Here is a 23,002-nt window from a genome sequence, read left to right on the forward strand (position 1 = left end):
GCAGTATGTGTCCTTACACTGTGCACGTTTACGACTTTAAGGAATTCACAAGTTTACAGAATTAGGCCTGGAAACTGTACTCGTAGCAAACGTTTGTGAAGTCCATTTTATAAGCCTGTTATTTCTTCACGTAGTAGTCTGCTAAGCAATTTTAAATAACATTTTATTACAACTATCTTTTTTTCCCACCCTGGAAAAAACTTTACTCCTTCCCTTGTCAGGTGTAAATTTCCAATTTTTTCCTGTGCGAGAAGAAAGTGGTGAGGAGTTGTTGGTAAAACATGTTAGGTTGTATGTGCTTACAGTCCCACAGGGAATTCCAATCCTATATAACCACGGTAGCAAAATCAGAGCCTTGTGTCAGTTACTTAAGGCTAATGCTGGTAAACAATAAGGAGCTAAGTAAACAAAAGAAGGCAGCAGGGAAACTAATCCCACAATGGAGTAGGTTGGGACTGAACTTGAGAAGACTGGTGAGGGGTCAGGTTAGAGGTAGTTGGCTGACCAATAGAACAGGCAGAGCATTTCTGGATTAAGGCAGGTAGAGTTGGTTGGATGGAGGAAGTTGTCTTCTAACGTGTTTTGATGTTCGGCTACCCACTGCCGCAAAGTTTTGTTCAGTGTTAGTATTCTCTTTCACGTTTGTTATTTTTCCCTGTTCTTTTACCAGTTCCTTTCCCTTTTGCTCTTTTCTGCCAGATCAGTTGACGCTCTGCATATGTGTACTGCTGATGATCCAGAGTCTGGTGAGTGTTCCTGAAACTCTCCGTGGTCATCAACCACCCTGTTCTTGGAGTTTCACGAAAGTGTGTATTGTTACACAATAATTACAAATAAGCTGGAAAATGTGTTGTGAAATCTTAATTTATGTTTTATATGCTATATTTAAGAGTCACACGTTTGAGAAGCCAAAGTAAGGCCCTGAGGGGACGAGCTAAAATGTGCATCCGATAGAAGACCAGGAAGGTGGAACTGTAGTGTAGTTCCTATATCCCCAATAGGCTCTGCGCATTGGAATAATATATCCTATAGATTAGACGTAGTACTGAGGTCAACTAGGTCTCTATCGAATATACTAAACTTAATTGTGTGTGTGCCAGCTAACTCAGAGGTCACTAGAAACTTTCTCGAATACACAAGAAGGGATTAGTTTCTGACAACCGCATAAACATGACCTCTTTGTTTCCCAGGAATAAGAATATATCTCTCAGTCGCGGAAACAATAGATAAGTATTTCACTCAGTCAATCTTGCATGCTTCGTTTCTACAGAGTTGCAGAGAAATAGAGAGACAGGCATTTTCTATAAAAGTTTTATTGAACAGTCTTCTTTCTCATCCAAGCGAAGTGAACTGCTACAATCGTTATGCAGACTGCAAAGTATAATGCGTACAGCGAGAATAGTAATATAAAAGAATACTGTAAGAGCATTGTATGGTTTCTAAGCCATATAAAAATACATACATAAATAACATTGACTAAAATACTCAACTGGTGCTTCTAAAATATGCCTACCCCAATGTACCTAACCTAAGTCTACTACGAGGGAAGAAGTAAGTATTGTGTAGCATAGGTTCTCTTCCAGGGGATCCTCATCAATAGTCATAAGCATTAGAATATTCCCGCCCATGCGCGGGACCCCGGAAACAATATATTATATGTGCCCCACATATATATTGACATATATATATATAAAAATAAGCAATTGCAGCCAAATAAAACAATAGAGCTGGAATATGCTGTGAAGAATTTCCACAATACAGTGTATTTTGCATTAGAAACATGAGAAACAACACCAATGCTTGTTTAGAAACTGTTTTAATGCTTAGAAAACAGTAGAAATTCTCATAACACACTGTAAGCATATACAGCTCCCAGGCTGCATTGCAAAATCCCAGTCTAAAAAGACTGAAAAGCTAACCTGTAGCTGAATGTACTAAAACTGACGCTGTGCCTTTAAGGCACCTCAGCCCCTAGCTTCCCATCATGCCTCAGGGGTTACAGTTAGGTCAGTTGTTCTTTCCGGCTCCTTCAGGAAGGACCCTGGATACTCAGCTCCACATTTTTCTGCCTTTTTCAGTCAGAAAATCTTCAAAAGAACAATTTTTTGATTAACTTTGACTTTTCACATCAGAGTCAAGTAAATAACTGCTTAGCAGTCAATTGTTTGTGAGGTTTTCCTTTCAGGATGCCCTCATTATTTGATGATTGCCCTTCTTGTGGCCACAAGAAGGCAAAAACGGACTCTCATGAGGTCTGTATTTTATGCTTGCCAGAGGATCATGATCCTAAAGACTGTTCTCATTGTAAAAATCTGTCTGACAGAACTCTTAAAGACAGAGAGAAGAACAGGCTCTATGGTCTGGCCCAGAGATCCATGAGAGGAAGATCTGCAGAGAGGAAGAGTTCAAAGAGACCCAGAACTCCCTCCAAAGGCAAGTCAGAGCATCCATCAACCTCAGCACCGGGCTCGGCGCTGAAAAAACAACATCTGATGGACAGTTCGAGAGAAAAAGCTCCGTCGACGTCGAGATCGGCGTCGATGAGAAAATCGTCGTCGAAAAGAGGTTCGCCGTCGTCGAAGAAAGCTCCGCCGTCGTCAACTAGGCGACGATCGGCGTCGAGAGAAGCCACGAGATCGCCGTCGACGAGAGGTTCGACGTCAAGACATAAGTCAACTCCGCCGCCGTCAACCAGGCGACGGTCGGCGTCGAGAGACAGATCACACTCGCCGTCGTCTCGACGTCGACAGGCTTCGAAGAGTGTGACACCTCCGCCGACGTCTCCACGGAGGCGCTCGGCGTCGAGGAGCAAGAGCCCCCTCGGACGATCGTCGTCGAGGAAGGGATCATCGAAGGCACGTCGGCGCTCGTCGTCGAGGATGTCCGATCCTCCGCCGTCGCCACATGCCAGGTCGATGACATCTCCGTCGCCGACAGATCAACGTCGGCCGACGTCGAGAGCTCCGTCGACGGCAGGGCTATGCCGTTCGACGTCGAGACCTCCGTCGACGGCAGGACAACGCCGTTCGACGTCGAGACCTCCGTCGACGGCAGGACAGCACCGTTCGACGTCGAGGGAGAAGACTCCGCCGTCGGCGCATCATCGCCGATCGTCGTCGAGGGACCGCAGATCATCGTCAAAGCATTCAACGCCGAAGGTTATCACCCCGTCGACGCCGCAGAGGCGTTCGACGTCGAGGGAAAGGCTTTTGAGACGTCCTCCAACACCGGTGAGACGGAGATCTCCTTCGGTACCTTCGACAGTCCTAGTGACACAATCTGCTTCACTCCATTCCTCCTCAAGTGCCTCGGGTTCAACGGGGTCATCTTCTAGGAGTAGGAGTCCGGTTCAGAAGAATCCCCAGCGGGGTTACACTTCACATATAAGACTCTCGCCAAGATGGTATGCTCCTTTGAGTAATTGGAAGGATTCTAAGGCACCAGAGAGACTTCAAAGGTACTTGAGTCCAGTCCACGGGTCTCCTCTTCAGCAAGCAGAAGAGGCACATGGGCAGAGTCCTGCCATTCACCGATCACGCTCACGAGAGAGAAGAGCGGACAGGTCGCATGCCCCTAGGGTCTCCCGATCGCCTAGGAGGGAGCAACCCAAATCTCGAACACCGAGAAAGGAGGTACGGACTGAGAGATCGAGATCTCCAGTACATCAGAGGGTATCACGTTCTCCTCGAAGGGAGGAACGACCTAGGAGATCACCGGTGAGGAAGGAGCATTTTCACCACAGGAGAAGAAGAACTCCATCATCCTCCCCTCCATCTTCGCCTAGATCTTCTAAAGGGGACTACTCTCCGACGCTGGCAGACAGCCCTCGCTCAAGAGCTTCCCCTCTTGACGACGTCAACACGTATCTGGACGTTTTGCAAAGGGGTGCTCACAAGCTGAATATAGAAATGACCACTCCAGAGGTGTCCACTACTGTGATTTTTGAGACTCTTCATCACAAATCATATACACGGCCGTTGCTCCCATTAGTTCCAGGAATAATGGACCCAATCAAAGAGGTTTTCCTCACGCCAGCAACGATCAGGGCAGTACCGGCACGTATCCAGAAAAAATATAGGCCGGCTGACTCAGATCCTATCTTTGTTAAAGGTGAGCCTGCGGCGGACTCAGTTATTGTAGCCTCAGCTAGGAAGAATCACACAGTCGCTCCTTCTTCGTCAGTTCCTCCTGACAAAGACAGCAAGACGCAAGATTCTTGGGGACGCAAGGTATGCAGCACAGCAGCTTCATCCCTGAAAGTCTCTAGTGCATCAGCCCTTCTGGGAAGGTACGATAGAGCCCTATGGGACTCCATGGAACGATTCAAAGGGAAATTGCCCAAGGAGGACCAGAAGGACTTTGAGGAGACCGTGACGGAGGGCTGTTTGGTGGCAAACCAAATGATTAGTTCATCAGCAGATAACGCCCTTCTAGCTGGACATAACTACTCACATGGGATATGTGCGAGGAGATCCTCTTGGCTGCGTTTAACTGGGCTCAAACCAGATGCCCAGCAGCGCATCCTCAATCTGCCTTTTTCCGGATCTTCACTCTTCGGGGAGCATGCCGATCAGGAAATGGCCCGTATGAAGACTGAGTTAGACACAGTAAAGGCAGTAGGTCTGGAAAAACAGAAAGCTCCGTTCAAACGACGCTTCAAGACCAACAAGAACCGGGGAGGCCAACAGAGGGTTCAAACCCCTCAATGGTCTCAAAACAAGCCGCAAGGAAAGCCACAATACAGAGGAGGAAGGTCAAGCAGAGGTAGAGGCGGACATCATCAGTCCTCTACCACACCTAGAGGAGGCAAGGCCTGAGCAGTGGCTTCCTCTGACGCCGTTACCCACTCCAGTGGGAGGAAGTGCTGCACAACATCTGGCAGAGTGGGTCAGCATCACGAAAGATCGGTGGGTGCTGAATATACTGCGCAATGGATATGCGCTACGTTTCAGGAAGAAACCACAACCGGCTCCTCCAAAAAAGTCTCGCTCGTACCAACTAGAGCTCCTCAAAAAGGAAGTGAGCGTCCTCTTAAAGAAAAACGCAATCGAAGTGGTACCCCTATCCCAAAGGGGGAAAGGAGTGTACTCAAGATATTTCCTTGTCCCCAAAAAAGACCAAGAAGGCAAATTCAGACCAATTTTGGATCTTCGACTCCTCAACAAAGTGGTGGTCAAAGAGAAGTTTCGCATGTTGGCACTCCACCAAATATGTCCTCATCTACAGATCGGAGATTGGATGTGTTCGGTAGATTTACAAGACGCGTACTTCCACATTCCTATTACACCAGGTCATCGAAAGTACTTGAGGTTCCTGGTAGGGTCCAAGCATTACCAGTTCAAAGTGCTTCCTTTCGGACTCAAATCCGCACCAAGGGTCTTCACCAAGTGCATGGCAGTGGTAGCGGCGTGTCTACACAAAAAAGGTCTCTTTGTGTACCCATATCTAGACGACTGGCTCCTGAAGAGTCCGTCGCCTCGACAAGCCACCAAAGACTGTCACCTGTGTCTCCAACAGCTACACAGGCTCGGCCTCCATGTAAACTCAGAAAAATCGATCCTGCAGCCCACACAAACTATCCACTATCTGGGAGCAGTTCTAGACACAAAGTTAGGAAGAGCGTTTCCTTCGCAAGAGAGACTTTCTTCCATGGGACAAAAATGCAAAAAGTTACTTCAGGTTCCTCGTCCAAAGGTGCGAGACGTAGCGTCTCTGTTGGGCTCCATGGCGTCCTGCATCTTCCTAATACCGAACGCCAGGTTGAGGATGCGGCCTCTACAAGAGTCGGTGGAGGATCAATGGGACCAAGCGACTGGAGATTGGGAGGATCGAATCATCCTGTCTCAAGCAGCACTGACCTCAATACGGTGGTGGACTCGCCCTCGGAATGTCCTGCAGGGAGTCCCTTTTCAGCAACCTCTTCCTTCGCTGTCTGTGGTAACGGACGCATCTCTAGAAGGCTGGGGTGCTCACATGGGTCATTTTCAGATTCAGGGTCGCTGGTCGACCAACCTTCAGACATACCACATCAACATGCTGGAACTTCGAGCAGTTCATCTGGCGCTCAAAGCGTTCTTTCCAGCAATAACAACGGACAAAGTCCTGGTTCAGACGGACAACACTACAACTATGTTCTATCTGAACAAGCAGGGAGGAACTCGATCTCGCCCTCTGTCTCTGGAGGCCCAGACAATTTGGCACTGGCTTCTGGCTCGGGGACTGTCGGTGGTGGCCGTACACCTTCCAGGCGAGCTAAACACAAAAGCGGACGCACTCAGCAGGCACTTCGAAGATCAGCCAGACTGGGTGCTACACGACGAAGTAGTCGAAGAACTCTTCCGTTGCTGGGGTCGTCCAGACATAGACTTATTTGCGGACGACGAAAACGCCAAATGCCACGCCTTCGCGTCCAGGTTCCACCGGCCAGGGACGCAAGGGAACGCTCTCCTGCTGGAGTGGACAGGAATGTTCGCTTATGCTTTTCCCCCTCTGGCACTGATTCCGAAGGTGGTGGCCAAGCTCATCAGATCGAGCATGGACATGATCCTAATTGCTCCGGATTGGCCGCGACAATGGTGGTATCCAGACCTGTTACATCTGTCGCGGTGTCCACACAGACGTCTTCCGTGCAGGCCAGACCTGCTGAGCAAGATGAACGGGAGGATCCTGCATCCCAACCTCCCGTCGCTGAACCTGACTGCATGGCTCCTGAGGTCTTGCAATATGGACACTTAAATCTGCCTCCGGAATGTATGAATATTTTAAGAGAGGCAAAGAGACCTTCCACAAGGGCGTCTTATGCGTTCAAGTGGAAACGTTTTTTCATTTGGTGTAAGGACTATGGCTTTGATCCCACCAAAGGACAAGAAGAGGTAGTTCTTCCATACCTCCTATACTTAGCGACATCAGGTTTGAAATACGCTTCTATTAGGGTTCATCTATCCGCCATAGTAGCGTACAGAAAATCACCTGCACAAACATCGTTTTTTCAAGTCCCAGTGGTGAAAGATTTCCTTCAGGGATTAAAGAAGGTCTATCCCCCTGTGAGAAATCCTTCTCCTCCCTGGGAGTTGAACCTGGTTCTCTCCAGGCTGATGTCTACACCGTTTGAGCCTATACACAAGGCCTCCTTGCAGCATCTCACTTGGAAGGCGGCCTTCTTGGTGGCAATAACCTCTGCGCGCAGGGTTAGCGAGATACAAGCACTCTGCACCAAGGAACCTTACACTGTGTTTCACCACAACAGAGTAGTAATGAGGGCTCACCCATCTTTTCTTCCAAAGGTGGTATCGGATTTTCATATAAATCAAACGATTACCCTTCCTTCGTTCTTTCCTAACCCATCGACCCCAGCTGAGAGGTCGTTGCACTCGTTAGATCTTAAACGGGTGCTCAAGTTTTACCTAGAAAAAACTAAGGACACCAGAAAGACAGACCAACTCTTTGTCAATTATGGTGCTATGAGGTCCGGGTTTGCAGCAGCCAAAAGATCCATCTCCAGATGGATTGTCTCTTGTATCAAACTAGCATACCAGCTGGCTGGCAAACCTTTGTTGCAATCACCCAAAGCTCATTCCACTAGAGGGAAAGCAGCCACAATAGCTTTTTTGCATGACATTCCTATGTCAGAAATATGCAAGGCTGCGAATGGAAATCAGTCCATACCTTTACAAGGCATTATTGCCTAGAGTCTGATTCCAGAGCGGATTCTCAAGTAGGGCAAGCCTCCTTGAGAAACCTATTTGGGTAGAATAAGGCCTATTTTTGGGCCTACGGATATGAATGTTATCTGTTGATTCCTTTGCCCGCAGGGATGAGGTGAGGCTCGCTACTCTATTCTAATGCTTATGACTATTGATGAGGATCCCCTGGAAGAGAAGGATTAGTTACTTACCTATAATCCTAGTTCTCTTCCAGGGGTATCCTCATCAAAGTCATGAGCAACCCTCCCGCCTCCCTGGGCAAAGGACTTTGTTTATTACATTGGAGATGGTTTTTAACCTGTTATTACCATGGTTTGGTTTTCAGTCTCCGAAAAGAACAACTGACCTAACTGTAACCCCTGAGGCATGATGGGAAGCTAGGGGCTGAGGTGCCTTAAAGGCACAGCGTCAGTTTTAGTACATTCAGCTACAGGTTAGCTTTTCAGTCTTTTTAGACTGGGATTTTGCAATGCAGCCTGGGAGCTGTATATGCTTACAGTGTGTTATGAGAATTTCTACTGTTTTCTAAGCATTAAAAGTTTCTAAACAAGCATTGGTGTTGTTTCTCATGTTTCTAATGCAAAATACACTGTATTGTGGAAATTCTTCACAGCATATTCCAGCTCTATTGTTTTATTTGGCTGCAATTGCTTATTTTTATATATATATATTTATATATATATGTCTATATATATGTGGGGCACATATAATATATTGTTTCCGGGGTCCTGCGCATGGGCGGGAATATTCTAATGCTTATGACTTTGATGAGGATACCCCTGGAAGAGAACTAGGATTACAGGTAAGTAACTAATCCTTTTAGTTTTCTTTGCCAAGAATCTACCAAAGGTTTCTCTAGGTTCTAATCAGCTCCATACCTTAGTTAGAATGAAGGAGGTCTGGTATCTCTGTGTCGGGACTCGATTTCCCAACCCCCCGCAAGGGGAGCTTAGAAAACCTGGAGCGGGATTCTCGGCAGGAGAAGGGCAGCTTCTTGATCAGTGCATCAGCTGGAGAGTCGGCTTCCTTCGCACTTGCTGTAGCGAGCTGCGTCGGGCAAGTAGATAGTCAAACTGCTCCGAACCACCGTATGTTGCTAGAGCAAGTGAAGGTATATATTATACCTTGAAGGTGTTTAGGAATGCCATAGTTTGACGTAAAGTCGGGCATATGAACGTCATAATGAACCCCTTGGAAATAGTTGTTCATTGTAAAGTAACTGAGTTCTTGGAGAAATCAATATTCAAGCAAGGGGAAGTCCCTGACTGCTTAAGCTGGTTTTCCAAGCAATCGTTGTGACGTTTGTTACGGGTGGAAGTAGCCATGCCTGTATTTGGGAAGCATAGGCTATGCCTAAACAAGGGCTTGATTTCTAGGCCTATACAAAGGGCAATGCGAATTGGACATATATAAGGGCATGAATCTGGGAAAATTCACTCGGAGCCTAAAACGCCACACAACAGAACCAACTCCAGTGTTTATTTCTCTCTCCTCCATTACAGCATTTTCGCCTCGGATGGGAGCAAACACAACAGTTACCAATCTCCATGAGCACTTTCCATTCAGTAAGGGGAATGGTGTATTAACATTGATAATTGGTGCTATTTAAAAGTAGACTTGTGACAGAGTGTGTGGCCCCACAATTATTGTTAAAAGAGCAATTGATGGACAGAATGCAGAACCATGTTATACATTCACCCCAGTACAGAGATCTGGGCCCAAATCCATAGTTTTTTTGCTCACCATGCCAATCCAGTTTTGACCCAGCCATATGCAAATCAGTTTTGACTCTGCGCCCATTCGGAGCAGTCCAGCCTGAACTGCCAGGCCAGGTCCTCCCTTGGACTGGCAACAAGCATCCTAGGACCGGTTTCGGGCTTTCAGGCCTCATCAGCCTGAATAGCATGACTCCAGTGGCATGGAGAGCACAGGACCCACGTCTGGGCATACAGGTCCTACTTGGGGTGACAAATGCAAAAAGAACAATTGATGGACAGAATGCAGGTCAATGTCATACATTCACCACAGTACAGAGATCTGGGCCTAAATCCATCGTTTTTTTTGCTCACCATGCCATTCCAGTTTGGACCCAGCCATATGCAAATCAGTCTTGACCCTGCGCCCAATGGGAACAGTCCAGCCCGAACTGCCAGGCCAGGTCAGGTCCTCCCTTGGACTGGAAACAAGCATCCTAGGACCGGTTTCAAGCTTTCAGCCCTCATCAGCCAGAATAGCTTGACTCCAGTGTCCAGTGGCATGGAGAGCATGGGACCCATGTCTGGGCATATACGTCCCACTCAGGGTGACAAACGCAAAAAAAAATTGATGGTCAGAATGCAGAACATGTCATACATTCACCCCAGTACAGAGATCTGGGCCTGAGTCCATTGTTATTGTGGCATGGATTCTGACTTTAACCATATACAGTTAATGGTCTAGACAATTATCAAGCTGAGAGGACTCAGAAATTTCTCCGTAAGAGTATTTTTTCTTTTTTTTGCTAATTAAGATACATTTAGGAAACATTGAACATACTTTTCTGGTTGGTGCAGTACTTGTCCCACAAATTACACCATGGTGGCAGGATAACTGAGTACAACTCCTACAAATACTATAATAATTGCTAACCTGATTTCTGGACAAGGGTTGGTGTCTTAAGAAAAGATTTCTAGGGACCTGTAGCAATTGCAGGTGTTTATAGCTCATTGCCATTTTAAATCGCCCACACTCATTTCAAACTGATGCGAAGAAGATACCTTTATTATCCTATCTCACCAGGAATGCTTTCCTGTGGGCGACGGCCTCAGTTAACAATGAAAATCCAATTGGGCTTAACTGGGCACATCTTTTAAAGTGCATCTCTAGTGTGTTTAATACAAGACAACCATTAAAGTTGGCTCCTATGAGATTGTTATCCCTAATACAAAAGAGGAAGGACCTGGTACAATACATTATCTAGTTCCAAGAGCCGGGATTTGAAGCTGGGTGGACAAATGAATGAGTAGCAGCTGCCTTTTATAATGGCTTGAAGAAGGAAATTAAAGATGCAGCATCACTATTCATCTACAAACCAACATCTTGTTTACTTCAAATTGATCTCATGTTACAAGAAGAAGCACAATAGATGACCAGAAAGATTAAGAGACATTAGATTAATAGACGCTCCATACCTACATCTGCTGTAGAATCAAGTAAAACAGAAACTGATATTGAAGAATCAATGCAGATATGTTCTGTGGGGAAATATTGGCATTCCTCAAATATTTTTTGTGTACATTTTATTCTGAAAGCAATCGCCAGTCTTTTATGCGTCTGCTTGTATTTACATATAATCTAGAAGCATTATGAGCAGCATTATGAGCAGCTTCAAACTAGTGAATTATGGTTGCACGTTTTTATACTGGGATCCTCGTTAGCAATGCAAGCTGAACGGAGCATGGCAATATAGCACTTAGTAGTAGAATCGTTTGTATTAATAAATGATAAAATCTGAAAGAAACACGTTAGTTAGATTCCTTACCTTAGAATAACCCCCAGGCGTCAGACTGGATCCAGAAAATTTTGCGTAGCAGTACCCTTGCGCGTCGGTAGGCGTCGTCTGCGGCTCCACGTCCGTCGTTGGCACCGGGATGATGTCGTCGGAGTACTTAGACGCCGCCCTCGCGCGCCGACGTCAGTTCTTCTTCTTTTTTCCGCGCCAGCTAAGCACAGGTCCGGAGAAAGCAGTACCTTAGTCAAAAGCTAAAACTTTTGGAGCTTTTTTGATCTCTTCTAGAGTCTTCACAACTCTCGGTGCCGGTAGGGAATGCCTAAGTTCAAGCCCTGTACCGACTGCAACTGACTGATGTCGGTTACCGATCCCCAACGCCGGTGCCTGTATTGCCTTGGGCCAACCATGGCGACCGGTCGTGCCCCGACTGCCGGGCCTTGACGTCGAAGGCTAGGCGGGAGCAGTCACGCAAGCGCCTCGAGCTCCGGCAGTCGGCCCCGCGCCGCTCAAGGTCCCGGTCCAGGAGGGGGTCGAGGGACCGGTCGCGGGGCCACAGTCATCGAAGCTCGACGAGTCGACACCATTCATCGGGATCTAAGTCCTCAGGTAAGAGGCACAAGAAGTCGAAGAGACTCCATCGCTCTTCTGACTCCCCCCCCCCCCCCCCCCCCCCCCCCCTGAAGCTCGCGCGGACGGGGGTTCAGGCGACACCGCATCTGCGACTCCGCCGGAGCCGCTGGCGCCGCAACCAGCTCCATACCCACCGGTCCCTGGGCTGAAAGCGACACCAGAGGAGATCCAGACCATCCTCATGGCCATGAGGTCCCTCTCTCCTCCGTCGGGTCCTGCGGTGCCTCTGGGCCCCGCGGCCCCGACTGGGAGTCCATGCAGGCCGGGTGCTTCAGCCCCGGCGCCGTCGGGTGCTTCGGCCCCGGCGCCGTCGGCGACTTCGGTCCCGACGTCGCAGGCTCCCGCTGGATCTGGATCTGGGTCGCGGCTGGTCGACCTCACAACCCCGCCGGCGTCGACCCCCAGGGTGTCGCCCCCGGCGCCGTCCCCGCACGACGCCGACCCTGATCCCTCTCCGGATCCGGCGTCGACCGGCAGGGCATTCGACGCCAGCTGAAGAGCCTTTCTTCTTTGATCCGGCTCCATCCTTTGATCCTGAGTTTCAGGAGATGGAGGACGAAGGGGATTGGGAGGGGTCTGAGGACTCTGACACGTAAGTGTCAGTCCTTCCAGGACTGGACAGAGGAGCTAGGGGAGGCCAGTGATCTTGATACCTCCCCTGACACTGGCTTTGTCTCCCCTCCTACCATGGCTACGGAGGAGGGAGCTGCTTATAGTGTGGTGCTAAAGCGGGCAGCCAAGGCCTTGGCGCTTACGCTCCCCGTCACTGCTGTGAGGTCTAACATCCTCACTGAAGTCCTTAGACCGCAGACTGGCGCTCCGGAGCCTTTACTGCCGTTTAATGAGGCTCTTATGGACGTCCTGTTGGGCACCTGGTCCAGGCCCGCTACAGGCCCCCCTGTAGATAGGACCATCGCCAGGCGCCGCCGCAACCAGCTCCATACCCACCGGTCCCTGGGCTGAAAGCGACACCAGAGGAGATCCAGGCCTTCCTCATGGCTATGCGGTCCCTCTCTCCTCCGTCGGGTCCTGCGGTGCCTCTGGGCCCCGCGGCCCCGACTGGGAGTCCAAGCGGGCCGGGTGCTCCAGCCCCGGCGCCGTCGGCGACTTCGGTCCCGACGTCGCAGGCTCCCGCTGGATCCGGATCTGGGTCGCGGCTGGTCGACCTCACAACCCCGCCGGCGTCGACCCCCAGGGTGTCGCCCCCGGCGCCGTCCCCGCACGACGCCGACCCTGATCCCTTTCCGGATCCGGCATCGACCGACGGGGCATTCGACACCAGCTGAAGAGCCTTTCTTCTTTGATCCGGCTCCATCCTTTGACCCTGAGTTTCAGGAGATGGAGGACGAAGGGGATTGGGAGGGGTCTGAGGACTCTGACACACGTAAGTGTCAGTCCTTCCAGGACTGGACAGAGGAGCTAGGGGAGGCCAGTGATCTTGATACCTCCCCTGACACTGGCTTTGTCTCCCCTCCTACCGTAGCTACGGAGGAGGCAGCTGCTTATAGTGTGGTGCTAACGCGGGCAGCCAAGGCCTTGGCGCTTACGCTCCCCGTCACTGCTGTGAGGTCTAACATCCTCACTGAAGTCCTTAGACTGCAGCCTGGCGCTCCGGAGCCTTTACTGCCGTTTAATGAGGATCTTATGGACGTCCTGTTGGGCACCTGGTCCAGGCCCGCTACAGGCCCCCCTGTAGATAGGACCATCGCCAGGCGCCACCGCCCAGCTCCGGGCGACCCTAGCTTCCTGTCCACCCATCCCAGCCCCGAGAGCCTGGTTATCCAGGCCTCTACTTCCCAATCTGCATTCCCGACTGCACCCCCAGATCGGGAATCCAAAAGGTATGAACAGTTTGGTAAGAAACTGTTTTTATCCCTCAGCTGTGGGTTGCGGTCAGTAAATACCGCTTGCCTTTTGTGCCGTTATACCCACTCTCTGTGGGATACGGTTGCGGCCGTGCTGCCAGAGTGTCCGAAGGGGGCCTGGGCAAAACTCGCTCAAGCCCTCACGGAGGGACAAGACGCAGCTCGGTATTCTATACGATGTAGGCTGGATACCACGGACTCGCTGGGCAGGGCGATGTCAATGACGGTGGCGGTTCGCCGCCACACCTGGCTGAGGTCCGCCAACTTTTCGGCCGATGTCCAGAACACCCTCATGGACATGCCGTTTGATGGCAGCCACCTCTTTGGTGGCAAGGCAGATCATGCGCTTGAACGTTTCAAGGACTCCAGGCTATGGCCAAGTCCTTGGGCCTCCCGGGGCAGTGTCAGCAGCAGTCTGCCTTTCGCTGCTTTCGTGGCCAAGGAAGGGGCGCCCCTTCACGTCCTGCCAGCCACGGGCCGCAGTCTAACATCCAGCGTGGCGGCGGACGTGGTAACCGCCGTGGCGGTGCCAGGGGACAACGGCGTGGCCAGCCCACATCCACCCCCGCAGCATCCACCTCAAAGCCCTCCTAGTCCGAGCTTTCAGGCCCATTTAACGCCAGTGGGGGGCAGGGTCTGCCATCACCTCCTTCACTGGCGTACCATCACTTCTGACAGGTGGGTGCTGCAAATCGTCCGAAAGGGCTACTCCCTCCCCTTCGAGGCGACCCCTCCAGCCATGCCACCGCGTGTCGGGGGTCACTTGCAACTTCTGCAAGAGGAAGTGTCGGCCCTCTTGGCCAAGGGGGCCATCAAGCGCGTTCCTGGGCCAGAAGTAGGGTTTGGTTGCTATTCCCACTACTTTCTGGTTCCCAAGAAGGGCAAAGGGGGCCTTCGCCCTATCGTGGACCTACGGAACATCAACGGCTTCCTCCGGAAGGAGAAGTTCAAGATGCTGACTCTGGCTCAGGTCTTAGCTGCCCTGGACCCCGGAGACTGGATGGTAGCGTTGGACTTGCAGGACGCGTATTTCCACATCCCCGTCCTGCCGGCCCATAGGCGTTGCCTGCGGTTCATGGTAGGCCACGAGCACTTCCAGTTCACCGTGCTCCCCTTTGGCCTTACCAGCGCCCCACGGGTGTTCACGAAAGTGATGGCGGTGGTCGCAGCTCATCTGCGCAGGTTAGGGGTGTCAGTCTTCCCCTACCTCGACGACTGGTTGTTGAAGGCGGGCTCGCCCCAGACAGTCGCCAGCCACCTTCAGACTACGGCCGACCTCCTGCACTTGCTGGGGTTTTCCATCAATGTGCCGAAGACACACCTGTGTCCCTCTCAAAGGCTCCTCTTCATCAGAGCGGTTCTGGATTCGGCGCAGTTTCTGGTTTATCCTCCCGAACAGCAGGTTCCTGATATTCAGGCTCTGATTCCGATCTTTCAGCCTTTATCCCGGGTCTCAGTCAGGTTGACGCTGCGGCTTTTGGAGCTGATGGCCTCCTGCATCCTTCTGGTGCATCACGCCAGGTGGCGGATGCGGGCTCTGCAGTGGGACCTGACGTTTCAGTGGGCCCAGCATCAGGGCAACCTGTCCGACCATGTCCGGATCTCAGAGGGCACTGCGAGACAGTTGCAGTGGTGGCTCACGGACCGCGATTGGGTTAGCAGCAGATCCCTTCCCCAACCGAAGCATGTTGTTGTGACGGATGCGTCCCTCCTGGGCTGGGGGGGCCACATTGGAGAGGCCCCTGGTATCCGGCGGAGTCCCAGCTCCACATCAACCTTCTGGAGCTGCGGGCGATCCGGCTTGCACTGAAGGCATTCCTTCCCTCTGTCCGGGGAAGTGTAGTGAAGGTGTTCACAGACAACACCACCGCCATATGGTACTCCAACAAACAGGGCGGGGTGGGGTCGTGGACCCGATGCCAGGAGGCTCTGCGCCTCTGGCTGTGGCTGGAACATCAGGGCGTGACCCTGGTGGTTCAACACCTGGCAGGTTCTCTGAATGCCAGGGCGGACAAACTCAGCCGTCGGTGCATGATGGATCACGAATGGCGTCTGAACTCGGACGTGGCGCAAGGCCTCTTTCAGCGATGGGGAGAGCCTTGGTTAGATCTATTCGCCACAGAAGAGAACGTGCAATGTCATCAGTTCTGCGCGTTGGAATTTCCAAGGCGGCACTCGCTCAGCGACGCTTTTCGTCGTGAGTGGAGTTGCGGTCTGTTGTACGCCTTTCTGCCTGTACCACTTCTGCCCAGAGTGCTGAAGAAGATCAGGCGCGACCGGCCCAAGTCATCCTTGTGGCTCCGGACTGGGCACGAAGATACTGGTATCCCGAGCTACTCAGCATGTCAGTCGATCCTCCGATTCGTCTGCCTCTTCAGGAGGACCTTCTGTCGCAGCAGCAGGAGACTGTCCCGAACCTGTCCAGTCTCCACCTCCATGCGTGGAGATTGAGGGGCGACAGTTGAGGCCATTTGACTTGCCTCCTGAAGTCTGCGATGTCGGTATACGCCTGCAGGTGGAACAAATTTGTGGCATGGTGCACAGCAAAGGCTGTGGATCCACTCTCTGCCCCTCTTTCTGAGGTACTCCTCTTCCTTCTATCTCTTGCCCAGCAGGGCTCTGCTCTGGGCACTATTAAGGGCTACCTCTCTGCCATTTCCGCCTTCTTAAGGCTACCTGATCGGCCCTCTTTGTTCAAGTCCCCCACTCATCTGTTTCCTCCTGTTCCTTTCGTGATGCCACAGTGGGACTTGAACCTTGTTCTAACTTATCTGATGTGCGCTCCTTTTGAGCCACTTCATAACTGTCTTCTTCGTCTTCTCACTCTTAGGACTGCATTCCTGGTTGCCATCACCTCTGCCAGGAAAGTGAGTGAGCTCTAGGCCCTTTCTTCACAACCTCCCTTCCTTTCTGTCCATCCGGACAAAGTTGTGTTGCGGACGCGACCCTCTTTCCTGCCCAAGGTAGTCACAGCCTTCCACATCGGGCAGTCCATCACCTTGCCCACCTTCTTTCCGCCTCCGCATCCCTCGAAAGAGGAAGAGAAGCTCCACCGTCTGGACCCAAAACGTGCGCTCTCATTCTATCTGGATCGCACACGCCAGTTCCGGGTGGATGACTAACTCTTTGTTGGTTACGTGGGCGCTAAGAAGGGACGGGCGGTGCACAACGAACCATCTCTCGGTGGGTCATCTTGTGTATCAAGATTTGCTACTCTTTGGCGAGGAAGGAGCCTCCTGTTGGGCTGAGGGCCCATTCCACTCGGGCCATGGCGGCTACTACTGCCCTGGGCCGGGGAGTCCCCTTGCAGGACATCTGTCAGGCAGCTACGTGGGCCTCTCTGCACACGTTCGCAAGACACTACTGCCTGGACAGCCAAGTCCGGAGAACTGGCTTCTTTGGCCGTTCCGTTCTCTGGACTTTCTGGTGTGATCTTGGTTCGCAGACCCCCCACCGGGGTTGGTATTGCTGGGGTATCTATTCTAAGGTAAGGAATCTAACTAACGTGTTTCTTTCAGATGAACAAGTTACTTACCTTCGGTAACGATATATCTGTAAGAAACGTGAGTTAGTTAGATTCCTTACCGCCCCACCCATCCTCCCCGTTCTGCGAACCGATATCTAGGGTTAAGGTCATCACTTTCAGGGCCCTAGTTTCATGGCACCAGTGTCGGTTTTTATCATGGCTCTGCGTTTCTGGCGCGGAAAATCTGTGTATAAGGACTGACGTCAGCGCGCGAGGGCGGCGTCTATGTACTCCGACGTCATCCCGGTGCCAACGACTGACACGGAGCCACAGACGACGCCTACGCAAAATTTTCCGGATCCAGTCTGACGCCTGGGGGTTATTCTAAGGTAAGGAATCTAACTAACTAATGTTTCTTGTAGATATATCGTTACCAAAGTTCTGCAAGGTCGAGCAACTTATGCATAGGGATTCACATCTTAATATATAAATTGTATATGATATTCATTATACTGCTTTACGAATACATGTGGGTCCCCAAAAATTGCAAAATAAGTCTCTCTATATAGTTCTTTGTTGTAAAGCAATTTTTACAATCCATACATTTCATTAGGATTTAGATACATCATACACATAAAACATTGAAAATCTAACCAAGCAAACCAAACACTCCTCTATGGTTTAAAAAAAATTGAAAGCGAGAGTTATCCACAGCTTGTGCTGTATATCTTTTCTCATAATATCCACATCCCATAGTTTACTTTGTACCTCCAAACTCTTCTCTTATAGCCTTCTGTATTTTAATTTATGTCAAATAGGACTACAAAGTTTCAGCTTGATCACATCAGGATGGAAGAAACGATGGCTGTTTAAATGTTACATCATCTTGTGTATCTTCCACCTCAATATTTTCCAATTCAATATTTTGTCCCTCATTTCTCTAAAGCCGTTGTAAATCCTTAGGCCTATATTACTTATTGCATCCCATAATTTTTTTTGTTCTTTTGTTCCTATTGTTCCTAGGCTCTCTGTAGTGATTAAAAATGAGCAGTATTCAGGGTTTACGGGTACTTATTACATCCCTAAGGATACACATCTTGGCTTAGTTGGTGATAGACAGTCCTCTTTCACAGATCTGTATTTTGGTACTGTAAACTGACTGGGTTGGGCCTACTTGTCCAGTGGACAAATAAACATGAAATTTGCTATCCTGGACACCAAACAATATGGTCTAGGCATCAGGCGATAGGAATTCCACACCCCCGGTTTGACCGGTGTTGGAAGATACCATCATTTCATCTTAGGGAATGCTCGAACTCTCATACATATTGTTCATACTTACAGTGATTATGTATCATGTAAAGCGCTGTATGTATTTAAGGAAGGTGTTGGTTGGGGAGAAGAACAGGTATTATTAGCAGTGTTTCTTGGAAAGGATTGTGGCTATATGATTGATCAAGTGCACTAAGGTTGCATCAGTGATGAGGACAGCCAAGTCTTTCCTGCTCTTCGGAATTTAAGGTGATCTGTGAGCTTAGGAGAGTGTTCAGGATGTTGGCTGTCTGTACAGAAGAGGTACACCTTGGGGATTCATCTGGTCACAAGGAGGCAGCAAAGGATTTGTAGGGTCGGCTTGATGTAGTCTAATGGACACAGGTGCAAGTGGAATATGGTATTGATGCTCTAGGTCCAGTGTAGCCTGCATAGAACGAAGGCAGGAGCCCCATGGTAGGTAGATGGTCCAGTATAGTTTGGAGAGCACAAGTGCAGTTTTTGCCTGGATCTGCTCATGGAAGCACTGGAAAGGAAATAAACACCTCAGTATCCTGAGTGTCAGGTGGCCTTAAATGTACATCTTTGTGTTTTTTTGTGTGTCCCAGAGCTCTGGTCTCCCTAAGGATGTATATTTGCCCCCAACATTGTGAAGATAAGGCCCTCCTTGGAATAGGCTACAAGGTCAAAGATATAGTTGCTGTCTTAACAATGGAGTGTATTTGTCATGTTACCCTTGAATGACAAAGTACAGTGAGGAATGCTTAATATCCCCAGGTCAGACGAAGGATTACTCTTTCTTAATATACATTTTTCTGGAGGATAATGGGTCGCGGCATCCGATAAGGGAAAAACTCAGATTAAAAAGCTAAATGGTGCCGTTTGAATGATTAGGAACACAGCACCACTCAAAACCACCACAGCACCACTCAGCACCACCCAGCATCACCACATCATCACTCTGCGCTACCCAAGCATCAGTCCGCACAACAACATTATCAATCAGCACCGCCACATTATCAATCATCATCACCACAGCACCACTCAGAACAACCACATTATCACTCAGCACCACCACAGCACCACCACAGCAGCACCACCAACCACCACCACTCAGCACCACCACAGCATCACTCGCCACCACAGCACCACTCAGCAGCACCACCACAGTACCACCACATCACCACTCAGCACCACCACCACAGCATCACTCACCACCACCACAGCATCACTCACCACCACCACAGCATCACTCACCACCACCACAGCATCACTCACCACCACCACAGCATCACTCACCACCACCACAGCATCACTCACCACCACCACAGCATCACTCACCACCACCACAGCACCACTCAGCACCACCACAGCATCACTCAGCACCACTCAGCACCACCACATTATCACTCAGCACCACCACATTATCACTCAGCACCACCACATTATCACTCAGCACCACCACATTATCACTCAGCACCACCACATTATCACTCAGCACCACCACATTATCACTCAGCACCACCACATTATCACTCAGCACCACCACATTATCACTCAGCACCACCACATTATCACTCAGCACCCCCACAGCACCACTCAGCACCACCACTCAGCACCACCACAGCACCACCACAGCACCACCACAGCACCACCACAGCACCACCCAGCACCACCACAGCACCACCCAGCACCACCCAGCACCACCACAGCACCACCCAGCACCACCCAGCACCACCACAGCACCACCACAGCACCACTCAGCACCACCACAGCATCACTCACGGCCTCCACAGCATCACTCACGGCCTCCACAGCATCACTCACGGCCTCCACAGCATCACTCACGGCCTCCACAGCATCACTCACGGCCTCCACAGCATCACTCACGGCCTCCACAGCATCACTCACGGCCTCCACAGCATCACTCACGGCCTCCACAGCATCACTCACGGCCTCCACAGCATCACTCACGGCCTCCACAGCATCACTCACGGCCTCCACAGCATCACTCACGGCCACCACAGCATCACTCAGGGGCACCACAACATCACTATGCGCTACCACAGCATCACTGAACACCACCACAGCATCACTCGTCGCCACCACAGCATCACTCGTCGCCACCACAGCATCACTCGTCGCCACCACAGCATCACTCGTCGCCACCACAGCATCACTCGTCGCCACCACAGCATCACTCGTCGCCACCACAGCATCACTCGTCGCCACCACAACATCACTCGTCGCCACCACAACATCACTCGTCGCCACCACAACATCACTCGTCGCCACCACAACATCACTCGTCGCCACCACAACATCACTCGTCGCCACCACAACATCACTCGTCGCCACCACAACATCACTCGTCGCCACCACAACATCACTCGTCGCCACCACAACATCACTCGTCGCCACCACAACATCACTCGTCGCCACCACAACATCACTCGTCGCCACCACAACATCACTCGTCGCCACCACAACATCACTCGTCGCCACCACAACATCACTCGTCGCCACCACAACATCACTCGTCGCCACCACAACATCACTCGTCGCCACCACAACATCACTCGTCGCCACCACAACATCACTCGTCGCCACCACAACATCACTCGTCGCCACCACAACATCACTCGTCGCCACCACAACATCACTCGTCGCCACCACAACATCACTCGTCGCCACCACAACATCACTCGTCGCCACCACAACATCACTCGTCGCCACCACAACATCACTCGTCGCCACCACAACATCACTCGTCGCCACCACAACATCACTCGTCGCCACCACAACATCACTCGTCGCCACCACAACATCACTCGTCGCCACCACAACATCACTCGTCGCCACCACAACATCACTCGTCGCCACCACAACATCACTCGTCGCCACCACAACATCACTCGTCGCCACCACAACATCACTCGTCGCCACCACAACATCACTCGTCGCCACCACAACATCACTCGTCGCCACCACAACATCACTCGTCGCCACCACAACATCACTCGTCGCCACCACAACATCACTCGTCGCCACCACAACATCACTCGTCGCCACCACAACATCACTCGTCGCCACCACAACATCACTCGTCGCCACCACAACATCACTCGTCGCCACCACAACATCACTCGTCGCCACCACAACATCACTCGTCGCCACCACAACATCACTCGTCGCCACCACAACATCACTCGTCGCCACCACAACATCACTCGTCGCCACCACAACATCACTCGTCGCCACCACAACATCACTCGTCGCCACCACAACATCACTCGTCGCCACCACAACATCACTCGTCGCCACCACAACATCACTCGTCGCCACCACAACATCACTCGTCGCCACCACAACATCACTCGTCGCCACCACAACATCACTCGTCGCCACCACAACATCACTCGTCGCCACCACAACATCACTCGTCGCCACCACAACATCACTCGTCGCCACCACAACATCACTCGTCGCCACCACAACATCACTCGTCGCCACCACAACATCACTCGTCGCCACCACAACATCACTCGTCGCCACCACAACATCACTCGTCGCCACCACAACATCACTCGTCGCCACCACAACATCACTCGTCGCCACCACAACATCACTCGTCGCCACCACAACATCACTCTTCGCCACCACAACTTCACTCGTCGCCACCACAACATCACTCGTCGCCACCACAACATCACTCGTCGCCACCACAACATCACTCGTCGCCACCACAACATCACTCGTCGCCACCACAACATCACTCGTCGCCACCACAACATCACTCGTCGCCACCACAACATCACTCGTCGCCACCACAACATCACTCGTCGCCACCACAACATCACTCGTCGCCACCACAACATCACTCGTCGCCACCACAACATCACTCGTCGCCACCACAACATCACTCGTCGCCACCACAACATCACTCGTCGCCACCACAACATCACTCGTCGCCACCACAACATCACTCGTCGCCACCACAACATCACTCGTCGCCACCACAACATCACTCGTCGCCACCACAACATCACTCGTCGCCACCACAACATCACTCCGCACCATCACAGCATCAATCTGTGCAACAATTCAACAACTGGGTCAAATATGTTCTCTCAATGTTTCAAGCATTATTACAAATGTCACAAAAAATTGTTAAAATTTCACTTCTGTTCTTTGATTTTCATCACAATAAAATACACTAAACATAATCTTCACAAAAAGTTACTTACAAAAATGTAAGTTATTGCCATTATAAATTACAATCCCTTTTATTTAAGTATTAATTATTTAAAAAAATTAAAAACCTTCGTTATTTGTAATATCAATACATCTAAATCTTGTAAATACAAACCATGTTGCATTACAAATGCTATAGGTGTCACATTTGCGAAAGTTGTAACTATTGGCTTTGTAAATGACAAGGCTATTAATTTAGCTATTTTCAAAACCAACACATAAATAAAAATATTGTCATTTACAGGACCAATAGCTCAAACTTTCATAATGCGAGACCTATTGCATTGCAAATGCTTGTTAATATGCATTTTTCTGGAGGATA

At 50.6% G+C, this 23,002-nt stretch overlaps 1 protein-coding gene across 7 annotated transcripts in view; it reads left to right on the forward strand.

Moving 5' to 3' along the window:
* Positions 1–23,002, forward strand: part of SLC25A19 (solute carrier family 25 member 19) — a 259,092-nt gene that overhangs the window by 56,423 nt on the left and 179,667 nt on the right. Inside the window, exon 3 of one of the 7 annotated variants that reach the window (XM_078654516.1) lies at positions 700–746. The exons of the other annotated variants lie outside the window; for them this stretch is intronic. The gene's annotated coding sequence lies outside the window, so the exon portion shown is untranslated. The remainder of the gene's footprint in view (positions 1–699; positions 747–23,002) is intronic. 7 annotated transcript variants of the gene reach the window in all.

This window comes from Lissotriton helveticus, chromosome 7, assembly GCF_964261635.1.
Source record: "Lissotriton helveticus chromosome 7, aLisHel1.1, whole genome shotgun sequence".
NCBI lineage: Eukaryota > Metazoa > Chordata > Amphibia > Caudata > Salamandridae > Lissotriton > Lissotriton helveticus.